The 18062-nt window shown below is 32.9% G+C and overlaps 1 pseudogene; it reads left to right on the top strand.

Annotated features, from left to right (window-relative positions):
- Positions 1-13735: 13735 nt before the first annotated feature.
- Positions 13736-17431, top strand: LOC120145472 (annotated as a pseudogene).
- Positions 17432-18062: the final 631 nt, after the last annotated feature.

Below are 18062 nucleotides of genomic sequence, written 5' to 3'. Positions count from 1 at the left end.
TAGGGTGATGTGAGGGTGCTAATCCTTCCCCACGTGTAACCGACTGCCGAACTCGGATTTTGATAACGCATACCACAAATTATTGTTTTAATTAAAATTATTTTTTATTTAAAATAACAAAACATTTTTGGGTGTCCAATCACACCCTAATCAAAGATTGGTGGCGACTCCACGAACCGTACGTATTATTTAAAAAAGGAATCCCAAATTTTTCAAAACAAGAGGTTTTTTTAATCACAATATTTTTTAATTAAAAATTAATCAATTAAAAGAAAATTTAAAAATGTTTTTTTTAAATCCGAAAAAATCGTTTCGACACCTTTAAGATGTAGCGAAACTCTCCAACCACGCCATGATGCCTACCTCAGCTTGTGTGTTGTATATAAAGATGTATAATAGCATGATATTATGATTAGAGATCAGTACATGTAAACTTATGGCAAGGCTCTTAGCATTAGACTAAAGGAAGCATGAGACTCAAACCATTATGACAATAGATCTACCAAATTGGAGCTTCTTACATAGTCATTGGTCTCGACTAAGAACGTTAGTTGTTTACCCCCTCTTGGCACATTTTCGGTTGATCGATCGAGCTTCATACCCAACATATATGAACAGATAGGTGGAGTTGACTACGGTGACACAATTGCACCTGTTGCTAGACTCGATATCATAATATTACTCATTGTTATTGCATGTTAATTGGATTGGAATGTGTTTTATTTGAATGTAAAATCTATCTTCTTGAATGGAAAGATTGAAGTAGATATATATGTTTGTCAACTTGAATGTTTCGTGGTTGTCAAAATGGAACATTAAACGTAAAAGTTTAAGAATACTCTTTATGACCTAAAACAAGTACCAAGGGCTTGGTATTATTAAATTAATTCTTATTTGCAAAAGTTGAATTTGCAAAGGAGTATTAATGAAGCTAGTTTGTATCTTAAGAAATATAAGAATAATGATTTGCTTGTTTCTCTTTATGTTGATGATTTGTTAGTGATAAGAAGCAATGACAAAACTATTTTAGAATTCAAATTGAGTATGCAAAAAGAATTTGAGATGTCTAATATTGACTTGATGAGTTACTTTCTTGGAATCGAAATTAATCAAAATATGGTTGATATCTTCATTTCACAACAGAAATATACCTTAGATGTTCTAAGAAATTTTAAGATGGAATCTTGTAAGGGAGTTGATTCACCATTATCTTTGAACTTGAAGTTGTTAAAGAATGATGGTGAAAAACTTTGTAATCCTTTTTGTTGAACTATGTTTTATAATATTTTGATATAACAAATTAAGGCAAAATGTTTTTGGACTTGATTGAATTTCTTCAAAGTTTTCAAAAATAATTCAAAGTTTATTAAACTAGAATTTGAGCACAAAACTATTTTTCTGAGTAAGTAGTACCGATACTGTTCTTACAATATCTATATTGTATGAACAATATTGATACTGTTCATGTGGTACTGATAGCAAATGTAAGAGAAGTATCGATACTCTCTAGGTAGTATCTATACTACCAGTTGTTTTCCAAATTGCTCAAATTCTAGAATGCAAAACAAGTACTGATACTCAAGGGGTACCATACTACTTTACATAGTAGTATCAATACCATGAGCATATTATCGATATTGGTCAAGCCCAACATCCTTTAACGACTATTTTATTTAAAAATTACAAAGGTAGTACCGATACTCATTAAAGGAGTATCGATACTCCCTGTAGGAGTACCGATACTCTTTGTCTTGAGCAGTTTTATTTTACATAAAATTAATCTCCAACGGCTTTAAAACATTCCCAATGGCTAAAAATGGCCACAAGCTCATTCCAACATATAAAAACAAGTTGATGACACTTGAAGAAGGGTTAGAACACCTATCCAAGCAATCAAACACAAGAGGATAACTTTTATTCTTATTTTCTTTTCTCTTGAAAATATTTGTGTTTTTGAGCTCATTTTTAAATCTTTCAATTGTTTTCTTGTGAGCTTAATTTTCTTGAAAAACACCCTACCTTATAGAGATTTTCTTGTTTACATTTTATACATTTTGTAAAAGGGGATTAGTTCTAGTTAAGCCTTTGAAAAACTAGGGAGTTGTAAGGGTTATCTCTTTATTATGCAAAAAGAATGAACAAATTAGTGAATTTGTTAGAAAATCCTTAGTGAGGAGCTAAGGTAGTAGATGTAGACTTAGTTGAGAAGTCGAACCACTATAAATCCTTGTGCAGATTTTCCTATCTTTATACTCTTTACTCTCTAAACTCAAAAACCAATTCACCCCTCTTGGCAAATCATTCGGTTGATCAATTGAGCTTCATTGAAAATCCTAACAATTGATATCAGAGCTTGACTCATTAGAATGTCTAACAACTTTGAGACGATCCTTGAAGAAGTTCTATCCATTTTTTAAAGCAACCGAGAAGATGTCTTCTACCTCCGGCTCGTTCGACATAGAAGACTCCCAACCGATCGATAAGCCTTCATACTTCAAAGGAGTCAACTACTTGGAAGAAATTAATGAAACTATTCATACACTCCAATGATCTTGATGCATGGGAGATGATCGAGAGCAGCTACTCTTCTCCAAAGAAGAAGAATTGGAGTGCCCAAGAATGAAAGAACACCCAACAAAATGCCGAGGCCATGCACATATTGTTTTGTGCATTTGGTCTTGATGTCTATAAAGGTGTTTCTTCTTGTTCAAATGCCAAGGAGCTTTAGAATAAACTCGAAGAACTTTATGGTGACAAGAAAGAAGAATCACCAAAGATATTGTGCTTGATAATGTATCTTCTAACTTAAATGAATTAAATTCATATTCTTTTGATTAGTTACAAGTTGCTTATGATAAATTGTATTTGGAATTTGATACCATGAATTCCAAATATAAGAAATTAATTTCAAATTTTAAAGTTTAAAGTTGAAAATGATTTGATTTTGAAAGCAAAATTGATTTACAAAAAAGAAATGAAATTTTGAAAAATAATTTTGCGCTTTCTAAAATCAAAACCAATGATTTGGAAAAAGAAAATCTTGATTTTAAAGTTAATCTTGAAAACTTAACAAAAGAAAAAGAATTAATTTCTCAAACCAATTCATCATATTTAAAAATGGAAAAATGCCCACATTGTCATTTCCATGGTCATTTGGAACATACTTGTCTTTTAAAGAAATGAACTCATTTTAAAATTAAACAACTATGGGTTCCAAAGGGAATAAGGGACATTAGCACTAATGTTCAAGGATCCAAATCAATTTGGATACCAAAATCCAAATAAATGTCTATTTTAAGTGTGTGAGAGCAATGATGATAAAAGTGAAGAAATTCAAATGCTCTAGCCACACTTGAAAAGGAATGAGTAACCTCTAAGCTTAATGTTTTTGTTTTGATTAATTGGTTGCCTATTTGTTGTATGCATGCATGAGTTTTGATTTTAAATAATTTTATGTTTTCTATCTCATGTATGTTAAAAAGTATTATGATGGACATTGTAAAGTTTTAATGATTTTTCATAATTTTTAGTCCATCATAATGAATTTTGGTCAAAATTGGTTTTATTGCTTTGTTTTTACAAATTTTAATTTTTTACCTTAATTTAAATGTTTATGCATGTAATTTTTTGCAAATGATATCTCTCTAACAATTGATATCAATTTTTCAAATGCATAACATTTTTGGATAGCTTTATGCACATGCACTTAAATACAACAATTATTATTGCATAAAGTATATTAGACTTTGATATATTGAATTTCATGTGTTACGTGTTTGTTCATCTTTGTTGAAATTCAATATTTTTTAAGTGTTAAGATTTTAAAGTCAAATTTTTGTTTGAAATGTTTTTATTGAGGGTGAGCTTTTGATTTTTCAAATGATTTTATGCTAAAATTTATCATTTACTCTCCATTGTTATTTTTGAACTTTAAAGTTGAATTATTTTTTATATAACAAAAAGGGGAGAAGTATGAGTTTGAAAAATTCAATTTCAAGAATGAAAAGGGGAAACTTTAACATTTTCCAAATATTGCTCTTTTTTTTCATTAAATATTTTATTAAGGGGAATTTTGCCAAAACAATATTTTTTTTAAATGTTTTGTTATATAAAAAATGGGAGATTGTTGAACTATGTTTTATAATATTTTGATATAACAAATTAAGGCAAATTGTTTTTGGACATGATTGAATTTGTTCAAAGTTTTAAAAAACAATTCAAAGTCTATTAAACTAGAATTTGAGCACAAAACTATTATTGTTCTTACAGTATTGATACTATATGAACAATACCGATATTATTATTGTGGTACCGATACCAAAGGTAAGAGAAGCATCGATACTCTCTAGGTAGCGTTGATACTACCAGTTGTTTTCAAAGTAGCTCAAATTCCATAATGCAAAATAGGTACCGATACCCAAGGAGTATCGATATTACTTTACACAGTAATATCGGTACCATGAGCATAATATCGATATTGGTCAAGCCCCACGGTCTGTAACGACTAGTTTATTTAAAAATTACAAAGGTAGTATCGATAGTCATTAAAGGAGTACCGATACTCCCTGTCTTGGGTGGTTTTATTTTGCAGAAAATTAATCCCCAACGGCTCCAAAACATCCCCAACAGCTAGAAACGATCACAAACTCATTCCAACATATAAAAACAAGTTAAGGACGCTTGAAGAATGTTACACAACACATATCCAAGCAATCAAATACAAGAGAAGAGTTTTTCATTCTTATTTTCCTTTCTCTTGTATATATTTGTGTCTTGAGCTCATTGCAAATCTTTTATTTGTTTTCTTTGTGAGCTTAATTTTGTAAACACTTTTCTTTTTAGAGGTTTTTATTGTTTACATTTTAACCTTTTGTAAAAGGGGATTGGTTCTAGCTTAGCTTGTGAAAAGCTAGGGAGTTATGAAGGTTATCTCTTTATCTTGTAAAAAGAAAGAACAAGTTAGTGAATTTCTTAGAAAATCCTTAGTGAGGAGCTAAGGTAGTAGATGTAGACTTGGTTGAGAAGTCGAACCACTATAATCTTAGTGCAAATTATCTATCTATTTATACTCCTTACTCCCTAAACTCAAAACCCAATCACCCCTCTTGGTAATTCATTCGGTTGATCAATTGAGCTTTATCGGAAATCCCAACAATTGATATCAGAGTTTAACTCGTTAGAAAGTCTAAGAAACTTGAGACGATCCTTGAAGAAGCTCTATCCATTTCATACACAATTGAGAAGATACACATGGAAGACTCCCAATCGATCGACAAATCTCCATACTTCAATAGAGCCAACTACCATCATTGGAAGAAATTAATAAAGCTATTAAAAAAATCCAATGATCTTGATGCATGAGAGATGATCGAGAATGTATACTCTTCTCCAAAAAAGAAGAATAAGGAGTGGAGTGCCCAAGAATGAAAGAACTCCCAACAAAATGTCAATGCCATGCACATATTATTTTGTGCATTTGGTCACGGTGTATATGAAGGCGTTTCTTCTTGTCCAAATGCCAAGTAGCTTTGGAATAAGCTTGAAGAACTTCATGGTGACAAGAAAGAAGAACCACCAAAGGTAGTGTTCTTGATGGCTCTTGAAGAGCCCAAGGTATCTTCTAACTCAAATGAATTAAATTCATATTCTTTTGATGAGTTACAAGATGCTTATGATGAATTGTATTTGGAGTTTGAGACCATTGATTCCAAATATAAGAAATTAATTTCAAATTTTAAAGTTGAAAATGATTTGATTTTGAAAGAAAAAGTTGATTTAGAAAAACAAAATGAAATTTTCAAAAATGATTTTGAGCTTTCTAAAATCAAAATCAATGATTTAGAAAAAGAAAATCTTGATTTTAAAAAAAAGCTTGAAAGCTTAACAAAAGAAAAAAAATTAATTTCTCAAACCAATTCATCATATTTAAAATGGCAAAATGCTCACATTGTCATTTCCATGGTCATTTGGAACATACATGTCCTTTAAAGAAAGTAAAACATTTTAAAATTAAACAAGTATGAGTTCCAAAGGAAATAAGGGACATTAGCTATAACGTTCAAGGATCCAAAGCAATTTGGATACCAAAATCCAAATAAATGTCTATTGTAGGTGTGTGGGAGCAATGGTGACAAAAGTGAAGAAATTCAAATGTTCTAGCCACACTTGAAAAAGAATGGATAACCTCTAAACTTAATATTTTTGTTTTAATTAATTGGTTTCCTATTTGTTGTATGTATGCATGAGTTTTAATTTTAAATATTTTTATTGTTGAAAACATTTTGATATTTCGATATAACAAATTAAGTTAAATGAATTTTAAGATTTTCCAAAAAGATTTTCTAAGTATATTCGATATAATTATTCGAATATCAAAATATTACTCCAAATCTTTCAAATGTCATTTTTAATCCTTACTCAAGTGTAAAATTAAGTTTTAATCTTAAAATAATTTCAAAACAATTTTACAAAGTATTTTGAACCGTTTCAAAGCCAAAAATTTCAGATTGTCCAGAGGGAACCAATTCCCCCCCAAGGGGGTATCGATTCCCCCCTGAATGGTTTGGCTCTGAGAAAAATAGAATGCTCGGAGGGAACCGATTCCCCTCCAAGGGGGTACCGATTCCCCTTATCAACGGTCGAAATATTTGAATTTTACACTTAGGGAACCGATTCCCTATGAGGGGTATCGATTCCCCTCATGCTCCAAGTTGTTTTATTAATTGATTTCACACTAAAACGGCTCCATTGACTCCACTAATCATCTCCAATATTCAGAATCAATTGAAGGAGTATTTAAACAAGCTTATAAGCCATTGATAAACAACAAGAAACAACAATCAACAAGAATCGAGTGAGAATCAAAGAGAAAGCATCAAACCTCAAGTTTGAGCATTTTCAAGCCTATTTCATTCAATATTCATTTTTTCTTTCAAGAACACTTATTGTGCTTAATTGTATTATTCTTGAGTGTTCTTTTTTTGTTCTAGAATTGTGCAAACATCTTGCATTGTGAGGATTTTCTTGTAAGTTTGCAAAATTTGTATTGTTCTCTTTGGGAGATAGTGTTCTCAAGAATTTGGGGTATAATTCTTGAGGGATTTGTAAGGTTACTCTTTGTCCTCAAAAGAAAGACAAATTAGTGAATTTGTGGAAAATCCATAGTGTGGATAGCTAAGGTAGTGGACGTAGACTTTGGTTGAGAAAGTCGAACCACTCTAAATTGTTACGCAATTACTTTCAATTTTCTGTAAAGCTTCCACAAAAATTTTTATTTGCCAATTAACCCCCCTCTTGGCCAATTCCATCAATCTATTAACTCAACAATTGGTATCAGAGCATCACTCATTTGAAGGTTTAATCACCTCTTGAGTCGATTCGGGAAGAGTTACATCGATTTTCAAGTCATCAATGGTCGGCGCTTCAAACTCCGACTTCGGTCTTGATTCATTGCTCGTTAACAAGCCTCATTTCTTCAATGGAGCTAATTATGCTTATTGGAAGAATAGGATGATGTATTTCATTAAAGAAAGTGACATGGGAGCATGGAATATCATACAAGAAGGATACATCAAACCTTCCACTCATCCAAGATTATGGAGTAAATGAGAGACAAGAATGTTCCAGCTCAATTCCAAAGCTATCTATATTATCTTTTGTGCTATTGGACCGGATGAATACGGGAGAGTTTCATCTTGCACAACCGCCAAGGAGATATGGGACAAACTACAAGTCACTCATGAAGGCACAAACGATGTAAAAGAAACTAAAATTAGTCTTCTAACTCATAGCTATGAAAATTTCAAGATGAAACCGAATGAAGATGTCAAAGCTATGACGGATAGATTCTCCACGATTGTCAATAGTCTCAAATCATATGGAGAAATCATTCCAAATGACAAGCTTGTAAGGAAGTTAGTTTACTCTCTTCCAAAAGCTTGGCAATCAAAGAAGACGGTAATCATCGAGGCTAAGAACTTAAAATCCTTGACCCTCGATGAACTTATTGGCTCTCTCCTCACGTATGAAATGATGCTTAAAGAAGAGGAAGACCTTAAGAAAAGAGACGAGCCAAAGAAGGAGACGGAGAAGAAGAAGAAGAACGTGGGAGTTATTCTCAAATCAATAAAAGATGAGAGTGAATCGGATGAAGATGATGATGACGAGGAAATGACATTGTTTGCCAAACGGTTCAGAAAAATGATGAGGCCTAACCGAGGAAGAAAATTCAAACGAAATAAAGGCTTCAAAAATGAACCAAAAGAGAAGGACCCGATCATTTGCTATGAATGAAAAAAATCGGGGAATATCAAATATGATTGCCCACAATTGAAGAAGAATGGTCAATCAAAAAGTAAGCACAAGGCTCACGTGGCTATATGGAGCGATAACGAAGGTTCCGATGAAGAGGAACAAGAAGTAGCAAACTTGTGCTTGATGGCATTCGGGGAAGATTCTAAGGAAACCTCTAACTCATTTGATTTAGATGATTTATCTTATGATGAGTTATTAGAGGAATATAATGGGTTGGCTTTGGATTATGAGAAATTGTTTTTAAAAGATTTGCAAATCAAACTAGAATAGTTTAAAAAGAAAAAATTGGATTTGCAAAATTTACTTTCAAATGTCAATGATGATCATCAAAAGAAAATTGATGATCTTAAAGCTTCTTTTGATAAAATTGGAACAAAACGTTTTGAATATGGAGAAAATTCAAAATCCAACTTTGTTAGAAAAAGTTTTAAAAACTACAATCATAGAGGTCCCCGAAGAACCTCTAATGAAAAAATCGTTAGAAGTATATGGGTTCCTAAAGGACTCGTTACTACTAAATATAAGGATATCCTACACAAATGGATACCTAAGGGGACTAGGATTTTGGAAACTAATGAATATGGACCCAAAAGAATTTGGGTACCAAAAATTAGAAATTAATCTATGTTTGTAGGAAAAGGAGCATTGCTACAAGGCACGGGAAACAAATTCAAACTCATGGTACCTTGATAGTGGATGCTCAAGACACATGACCGGAGACAAAAGCCGGTTCATAGAGCTTAATGCCAAAAATGGAGGAGAAGTGACTTTTGGTGATAATTCAAAAGGTTACATCGAAGGTATAGGTACAATAGGTAATACCTCTTCCATATAAATTAGAAATGTTTTATATGTGAATGGATTAAAGCATAATCTTTTGAGCATTAGTCAATTTTGTGATAAAGGATTCAATGTCTTGTTTGAAACTAATGGTTGTAAAGTTATTGACATTACATCTAATCGGATTATGCTTGTTGGTCATAGAATAGGAAACATATACATGGTGCATTTAGAATCTATAGATATGACTAATTTATGCCTAGTTGCTAAGGATGAGTATGATAGTTGGTTATGACATAGGAGACTAGGACATGCTAGTATGAGTGTTTTGCAACAGTTAGTTCAAGGAGATTTGGTTCGAGGGCTGCTGATAATGATAAAATTTGTAATGCTTGTGCTAAAGAAAAACAAAAGCAAATTTCTTTTAAATCCATTAATGATGTATCCACTAGTAGAGTATTACAATTGATTCATTTAGATCTTTTTGGGCCATCTAGAACTACTAGCTTGGGTGGAAAACAATATGCATTTGTATTGGTAGATGACTATTCTAGATTTACTTGAGTTATATTCTTAAGTACTAAAGATGAAGCATTAGAAAAATTCATCACGTTTTCAAAAGTAATCCAAAACGAAAAAGGTTACTCTATAACTAGTGTTAGGAGTGATCATGGAACTGAATTTGAAAATCTTGGATTTACTGAATTTTGTAATTCTAATGGTATTAGCCATAATTTTTCAGCACCTAGAACCCCTCAACAAAATGGAGTTGTTGAGAGGAAAAATCGAACTTTAGAAGAAATGGCTAGAACCATGCTTTGTGAAAACAATTTGCCAAAATATTTTTGGGCGAAAGCCACAAATACCGCTTGTTATGTTATTAATCGAGTAATGATTAGGCCTATTTTGAAGAAAACTCCATATGAACTTTTTAAAAATAAAAAGCCTAACATTAGCTATTTTCATCCTTTTGGATTTAAATGTTTTGTTTTAAACAACGGTAAAGACAATCTTGGCAAATTTGATGCTAAAAGTGATGAATGAATTTTTCTGGGTTATTCCTTAAATTCTAAAGCTTATTGAGTATTTAATAAAAGAACTTTAGTTGTAGAAGAGTCTATACATGTTGTTTTTGATGATAATCTCCTTCCGAGGAAGGATTCTTGTGTGAATGATGATGTAGGCATTATAAATAAAAATGACGTTAGACATGATGTTGGAGAATCATCATCAAAGGAAGAAATGAAATATCAGGAAACTCATGATCCTCTCGAGAATCCTACCATTGAAGAAAGGGAAGTATCTTATCCAAGAGAGTACAACTATGTCAATGATGGTGAGATTATAGGTGATCCATCCAAAGGGGTAACAACTCGATCTTCTCTTAGAAATATTTGTAATTATGTTGTATTTATCTCATGCATAGAGCCTAAGAATATTAAAGAAGCATTAAATGATGAACATTGGATTATGGCTATGCAAGAAGAGTTAAATCAATTTGAGAGAAGTAAAGTATGGACATTAGTTGAAAGGCCTAGTAATAAATCTACTGTAGGTACTAGATGGGTATTTAGGAATAAGCTTGATGAGAGTGGTAATATAGTGAGAAACAATGCTAGACTTGTTGCTCAAGGGTATACTCAAGAAGAGGGCATAGACTATGATGAAACATACGCTCCCGTAGCTAGGATGGAAGCAATTAGAATGTTGTTAGCATTTGCATGTTTCAATTAATTTAAATTATATCAAATGGATGTTAAAAGTGCATTTTTAAATGGTTTTATAAAAGAAGAAGTGTATGTGGAACAACCTCCAGGTTTTGAATATTCAAATTTTCCGGATCATGTTTTAAAATTGACAAAAGCTCTTTATGGTTTAAAGCAAGCTCCTAGAGCTTGGTATGAAAGATTGTCAAATTTTTTAATTGAAAAAGGTTTTTCAAAAGGGAAGGTTGACACTATATTGTTTTTGAAGCATAAAGGTAAAGATTTATTAGTAGTTCAAATTTATGTTGATGATATAATATTTGGTTCTACTAATGATGTTCTTTGCCAAAACTTTTCTAAGCTAATGCAAAATGAGTTTGAGATGAGCATGATGGGGGAGCTCTCATTTTTCTTGGGACTCCAAATCAAGCAAAGAAAAGATGACATCTTCATAAATCAAGCTAAGTACGTCAAAGATATGCTCAAGAAGTTTGGACTGGAAAATGGGAAACCTCATGACACTCCAATGAGCTCTTCAACAAAGCTTGACTTAGATGAAGGAGGTAAATGTGTAGATGTTAAATTATATAGGTCAATGATTGGATCTCTACTTTATCTAACTGCAAGTAGACCGGATATTATGTTTAGTGTTTTCTTATGTGCTAGATTTTAATCATGTCCTAAGGAATCACATTTACTAGCTGTTAAGAGAATCTTTAGATACCTTAAAGACACTCCTAGTTTAGGACTTTGGTATCCTAGAGACTCTAGCTTTAGCTTGCATGCTTTTTCTGACGCGGATTATGGAGGATGCAAATTAGATAGGAAAAGAACCTCCGGTACTTGCCAATTCCTTGGAAATATGCTAATTTCTTAGAGCCTAAGAATATTAAAGAAGCATTAAATCACTTAGAAATATTTGTAATTATGTTGCCTTTATCTCATACATAGAGCCTAAGAATATTAAAGAAGCATTAAATGATGAGCATTGGATTATGGCTATGCAACAAGAGTTAAATCAATTTGAAAGAAGTAAAGTATGAACATTAGTTGAAAGGCCTAGTAATAAATCTACTGTAGGTACTAGATGGGTATTTAGGAATAAGCTTGATGAAAGTGGTAATATAATGAGAAACAAGGCTAGACTTGTTGCTCAAGGCTAGACTTGTTGCTCAAGGCTATACTCAAGAAGAAAGCATAGACTATGATGAAACATACGCTCCCGTAGCTAGGATGAAAGCAATTAGAATGTTATTAGCATTTGCATGTTTTCATGAATTTAAATTATATCAAATGGATGTTAAAAGTGCATTTTAAATGGTTTTATAAAAGAAGAAGTGTATGTGGAACAACCTCCTGGTTTTGAAGATTTAAAATTTCCAAATCATGTTCTTAAATTGACAAAAGCACTTTATGGCTTAAAACAAGCTCCTAGAGCTTGGTATGAAAGATTGTCAAACTTTTTAATTGAAAAAGGATTTTCAAAAGGGAATGTTGACACTACATTGTTTTTAAAGCATAAAGGTAAAGATTTATTAGTAGTTCAAATTTATGTTGATGATATAATATTTGGTTATACTAATGATGTTCTTTGCCAAGAATTTTCTAAGCTAATGTAAAGTGAATTCGAGATGAGCATGATGGGGGAGCTCTCATTTTTCTTGGGACTCCAAATCAAGCAAAGAAAAGATGACATCTTCATCAATCAGGCTAAATACGTCAAAGATATGCTCAAAAAGTTTGGACTGCAAAATGGGAAACCCCATGACACTCCAATGAGCTCTTCTACAAAGCTTGACTTGGATAAAGGAGGTAAATGTGTGGATGTTAAATTATATAGGTCAATGATTGGCTCTTTGCTCTATCTAACTGCAAGTAGACCGAACATTATGTTTAGTATTTGCTTATGTGCTAGATTTCAATCATGCCCTAAGGAATCACATTTACTAGCTGTTAAGAGAATCTTTAGATACCTTAAGGACACTCCTAGTTTAGGACTTTGGTATCCTAGAGACTCTAGCTTTAGATTGCATGCCTTCTCTTATGCGGATTATGGAGGAGGAAAATTAGATAGGAAAAGAACCTCCGGTACTTGCCAATTCTTTGGAAATATGTTGATTTCTTTTCAAAGAAACAAAATTGTGTTGCATTATCTACCACTGAAGCAGAATACATTTCAGCTGGTAGTTGTTGTGCACAAGTTTTATAGATGAAACAACAACTTTTTGATTATGGAATTGAAGTAGGTACCATTCCTATAAAGTGTGGAAATACTAGTTCTATTTGTCTCACTAAAAATCTCATCCAACACTCTAGAACTAAGCACATTGAAATAAGACATCACTTCATTAGAGACCATGTCGCTAAGGAAGATATAGTTCTAGAATTTGTTTATACTTTGCATCAATTAGCGGATATCTTTACAAAGCCTTTAGACAATGAAAGATTTTGGACACTTAGGAGAGAATTAGGTTTAACTGACCTATCTTCACTTAGTGTTTAAAATAATTTTAGCACTTTTAAGAATAAATCACTACAAGAAAATATGCCTTTAATGACACACGAACGATGACACACACTATTTTATTACTTGCAAAAAATATGTGTCATAAAATAAATGTCATGTTTCTTAAAATATGAACTATTTATGACTTACAATAATGTGTGTCATATTTAATAGTCATAATCCAAAAAATTTACAAAAACACAGAGTACACTTTTTAATTGTGTATCATCTATAAAAGTCGTCTTTTAACTTCCCTATAATTTTCATTTTCCCGCTTCTTCCCCCTCGATAATCAGTTCCCTCTTCTATACCTTTATGTTGGATTTTCAGTGCCCTAACTAAAAAATCATGTTTAAATGTTCCTGATGATGAAGAGAAAAGCAAATCTACTGTGTAAGTAGAAGCTGAAGCTTGCACCCCTAAACCATTGATGATTTCTCAGAAAAAACTGGTGAGTGATAAGAAGCATCAGACGACTAAAAAGATAGCTAATATGATACGGAACCCCTCGGTATTGAAGCCAAAAACCGGAAATGCTGGAACTCCTAATCTGGCTCTAGAAAATTAAGCATTCAAATGACATAAACTATATGGAGGAAGATCTAGACAGGTGCTTCTATGCTCTTCTCCTCAACATGTTTTAGCTTATGTGATTTGTAACTTTTATCTGAAGTTTTTTCTCTTTGTTGTTTCCCTTTGTACCTTAGATTCTGAATGTGAAACCCCATAAGTTGCCCACAAGTCAAAACTTGGTCTTCCGACAGGTAGTTCCAACCGGTTCTCTTCCACTGTTGAAATATCAAACAAATTGGATAAAAAGGTCAGTGATAACTTCCTCCTTCGCATATTTTCACTAGCAATTAGGAATCAATATTGAAATTTGGTTTGTGATTTCCCTGAAGGTTTATGTTCGTGGAACAGACACCATTCGTTTCAATGGCAGAAATGATGAGAAAGTTCCAATCATCTACCAGAGATTTGTCACTTCCTCACAGTTCTCTGTCAAATGTAAATAAATAGAATCACATCATTTCGGCTTCAACACCTTGTTTCTTTTTTCCCCACCAAATTCCTTATAACAAATTAGGATAATTCTGCTACTGTCTAAATTCCAACTCTCAAATTGACAAGGCCTAAAGAACCCGAATTCTAAACGGCACAGAGAATGCCTAAAATTTCAAAAGCACCAGAGAGCTTGAGTAAGAAATGATGGCTAAAATTTCAAAAGCAAGACCATTGAACAATAAGTATTGCCTATAGCATTTCCTCTTTGTTCTTTACCGTTGATTTTTCTCCAGTAAGTTTTCTTTAATTTGTTGTCTATTCTTCTCTTTGGTCCAGATTTTTGAAGCTCCAACACTACCCTCGCTACCAAGAAGTACTCTAAAGCCTCCATAATTTCAGGTAAGCTAGGCTTAAGTATATAAGTGGTGTTGAGGTTTAAATGAAGACAGTGCTTGGTATCGTACTAAAATAATTGTCCTGTTTCAGGAATTTCATTTGGAGACAATGGCTAGAGTAAGTAAGAATGCGTAGACGTCTTCAGTAGCTTCAACAGAAGTGTCTCATCAGGTTTAAAGAACTATGTCCGCCATACTTTGGTTCATTATACACTTGGAAACTTAAATAGGTCACTTGCCTTCTCTTTCTTTTTTTACCTGTAACAGAATCAGTGAAAACCTCATCTCAAAAAACCTAAATCCCCTGTGCTTCAGACATCTCTGAGGGAAAGGCTTACAAAGGTCAAAAGTTTTATTGAACTTGAGCAGGAGGAACTTGAAAAGGCACCTAAATTTAAATGCATTCCTCATGTGTGAACTCTTTTGCTAATTAATGCTGCAAACACCTTTTCTTTTTGTTTTTAACTAGTTCCCTTTTCTTTTGCAACTATGTAGTTTTATTTAAAAACTGGAACCTGTAAATTTGGTGCATCCTGCAAGTTCCATCATCCAAAACATGGATGTGGATCCTTAAGCCATGTTTCATTGAATGTATTTGGATACCCATAACGACCGGTTTGGATGATCTCTTTTCTTATTTTGTCTTCAATTTTTATTTGTCTGTTTTGATGATTCTTTAAACATCTAGACATCAATTTGATGTGTATCCATTAACAGGGTGAGAATGAATGCTCCTACTATTTGAAAACGGGGCAGTACAAATTTGGTATTACTTGTAAATTTAACCATCCTCAACCAGCTGGCACATCAATTTCATCATTTGCACCTCAATTTTATCAGCCTGTGCGGTCTCCTTCTGTTCGGATACCTGAACAGTATGGTGGGGCATCCACCAATGTGAAAGTGGCAAGGTCACCACCTTTACCTGGTTCATATGTTCAAGGAACTTATGGTCCTGTACTGTTTTCCCTAGGAATGGTTCCTGTTCAGGGTTGGAATCACTACTCAGAAGGATGATCAACACATTTGCATTTAAAGATAATATCAAGACTATATGAGATTCCTGAATCTATTTTCAGCTTACTTGGTGCAAGCGCCTGTAAGCCAGTGCTATCTCCTGGTCCACAAACTGCTATTGGAGCCACTTCTGTCTATGGACTAACGCAAGTATCTGCTTCAACACATTTGCTTGTAGGTCATTATCCCTCATTGCCTCTTCTACTGGCTTTTCAAGCAGTAACCAAAAGGAACATACATTTCCAGAGAGACCTGGTGAACCTGAATGTCAATACTATTTGAGGATTGGCGACTGCAAATTTGGATCATCTTGTAGGTATCATCATCCTAGAGACAGGATTGTGCCACAAACAAATTGCATCCTCGGCCCGTTGGGACTTCCTTTACGTCCAGTATGAACTTCTCAATACCTTATCTTATATCCTTTGTCTTGTTTTCATCTGTTTAAGGAGACATGTTGTTATGGTAATTACTCTCATTTAGAGTGGGCCTTTAAGGGATCATGACTTTAAGATCTTGCATTATAAATTAAGTTTGGTTAGGCTATTTTAAATACCTTAATTATCCTGTGATTGTCCTGTTAATCTGAAATTGTGCAATATCTGCCATTCAGTTAGAAGCTTTTGTTCCTTGGAGGGGGGAAAAGGAGACGACCTTTCAGCTCTATTACATCTTAATTAATTTACTTTTTTTCTTAATCAGATTTTCTCTCTCTCTAAAATATAAATTAGGTTTGCTTGTTTTATAAGAGTTCAATGCTCAAGTGTGGGGTTCAGAGGCATCAGTAATGGTCATCTTCAATGGATCCAAGATTTATTCAAACTCCATCGTCAGATTTATTGCTTTCTTACTGCCAATAATCCAATGGTGAAGGTTTATACTGGCGTCAGAACTTGGGAATCAAATTATTCTTTTTCTAGATTTTTTAGGTTGCTCAAAGCTTCTTAATGAATATTGGGTTACGAGCAAAATAGTTTGAGGAGAATATATAGTATGATTATTATATACAATTTGATGTTAGTAATTTTCATGATTGATGATATTACATATGGTCTCCTAATAAACGAAAAAAAACTAAGAAAATTTTGAACTTAACCATGTCAGACGCATGGCCATATCTGATACTCATCCTTGAGTTTTAGTAACATAGTCTTAAATTTATGAATATTATTGTTGTCAGAAGAGATGATTAAGAAGATTCCGCCTACTTATCTTGGAGAGTAGTGTGTTTTGTTTCAAGTAGATTTATTAAAATAGGCAACATAACTCTAGCAAAGTTCCATATGCCTTAAATAACACATAGTCAAGGTTTTGTTACTTTTACTTTTAATTTCATTTACATTTTCTGGCTAGGTAACACTTGCTTTCTCAACCAATAGTCTTCATTAGCTTTACATGTTAAAGTCCATAATTGTATAATTTCTACTCAAGTGGCTAGGTATCGTACTAAAATAATTATCATGTTTCAGGAATTCAATCAAAAAGTAAATTCTAGTCTGTTCATGTGTATTAACATTTAAATATGATTGAAGATTTTCCCATTCACACCTTAAGTTATTATGTTAGGAACTACGACGGCTTATGTCTCTGAAAGGTTTTCGTTGGCTCTTAACTTGAAGTATGGCTACTGCGTGTTGTTTCTGCAGATCGAAGATTTTGGATTATCAAGAATCAAGTGCAATACTCTAGTTTATGGAGGTGTGCAATGAACCCTTCCATGGATGGCGCCAAAACTGCTAAATGATAGCAGCACCAAGGTTTCTGAAAAGGTCAGTAAAGTCATATTCAAGTATATATGTCTTGCCACTGGGAAGGGAAAAATGAGTACATGTTAAAGCCAAATTTATGAATATTTAATTTGACAGGTTGATGTATTTTCATATGGAATTTCAATGTGGGAAATCTTGACCGAAAGGAGCCATATCCTGTTATGCATTACGGTGCCATCATTGGTAAGATTTTGATTTACCAATATGCTAATAGCCCTGATTAGTGATTATGAATGGAAAATATACATGCATGGAAAAGTCATTGATGATCAATCAAATGTTGTTTCGTTTAAGATAAAGATCACAAAATTTTTATGTGAGTTAGAGCTATTTAGTCCAAGTAGACATGACATAATACAAAGTTAAATTTGATAAATTTGCAAGATCCTTTAATTGGAGCAGAGTGTAGAGCGATGTTTCAAGAAGGAGAATTTGATGATAGGTTTTTAATGATTTTATTTCTTACTGTGGAACGTCTTCGAAAGAATTCTTCGTGGAAACCGTATGTACTTAACATATTTGATTGTTTTATTTTTATTTTCTTTTATTTATTATTTATGTGGATTTAAAG

This window comes from Hibiscus syriacus, unplaced genomic scaffold (genome assembly GCF_006381635.1).
Source record: "Hibiscus syriacus cultivar Baekdansim isolate YM2019G1 unplaced genomic scaffold, ASM638163v2 tig00002377_pilon, whole genome shotgun sequence".
Lineage (NCBI taxonomy): Eukaryota > Viridiplantae > Streptophyta > Magnoliopsida > Malvales > Malvaceae > Hibiscus > Hibiscus syriacus.
This window is presented reverse-complemented; position numbering and strand designations above follow the sequence as displayed.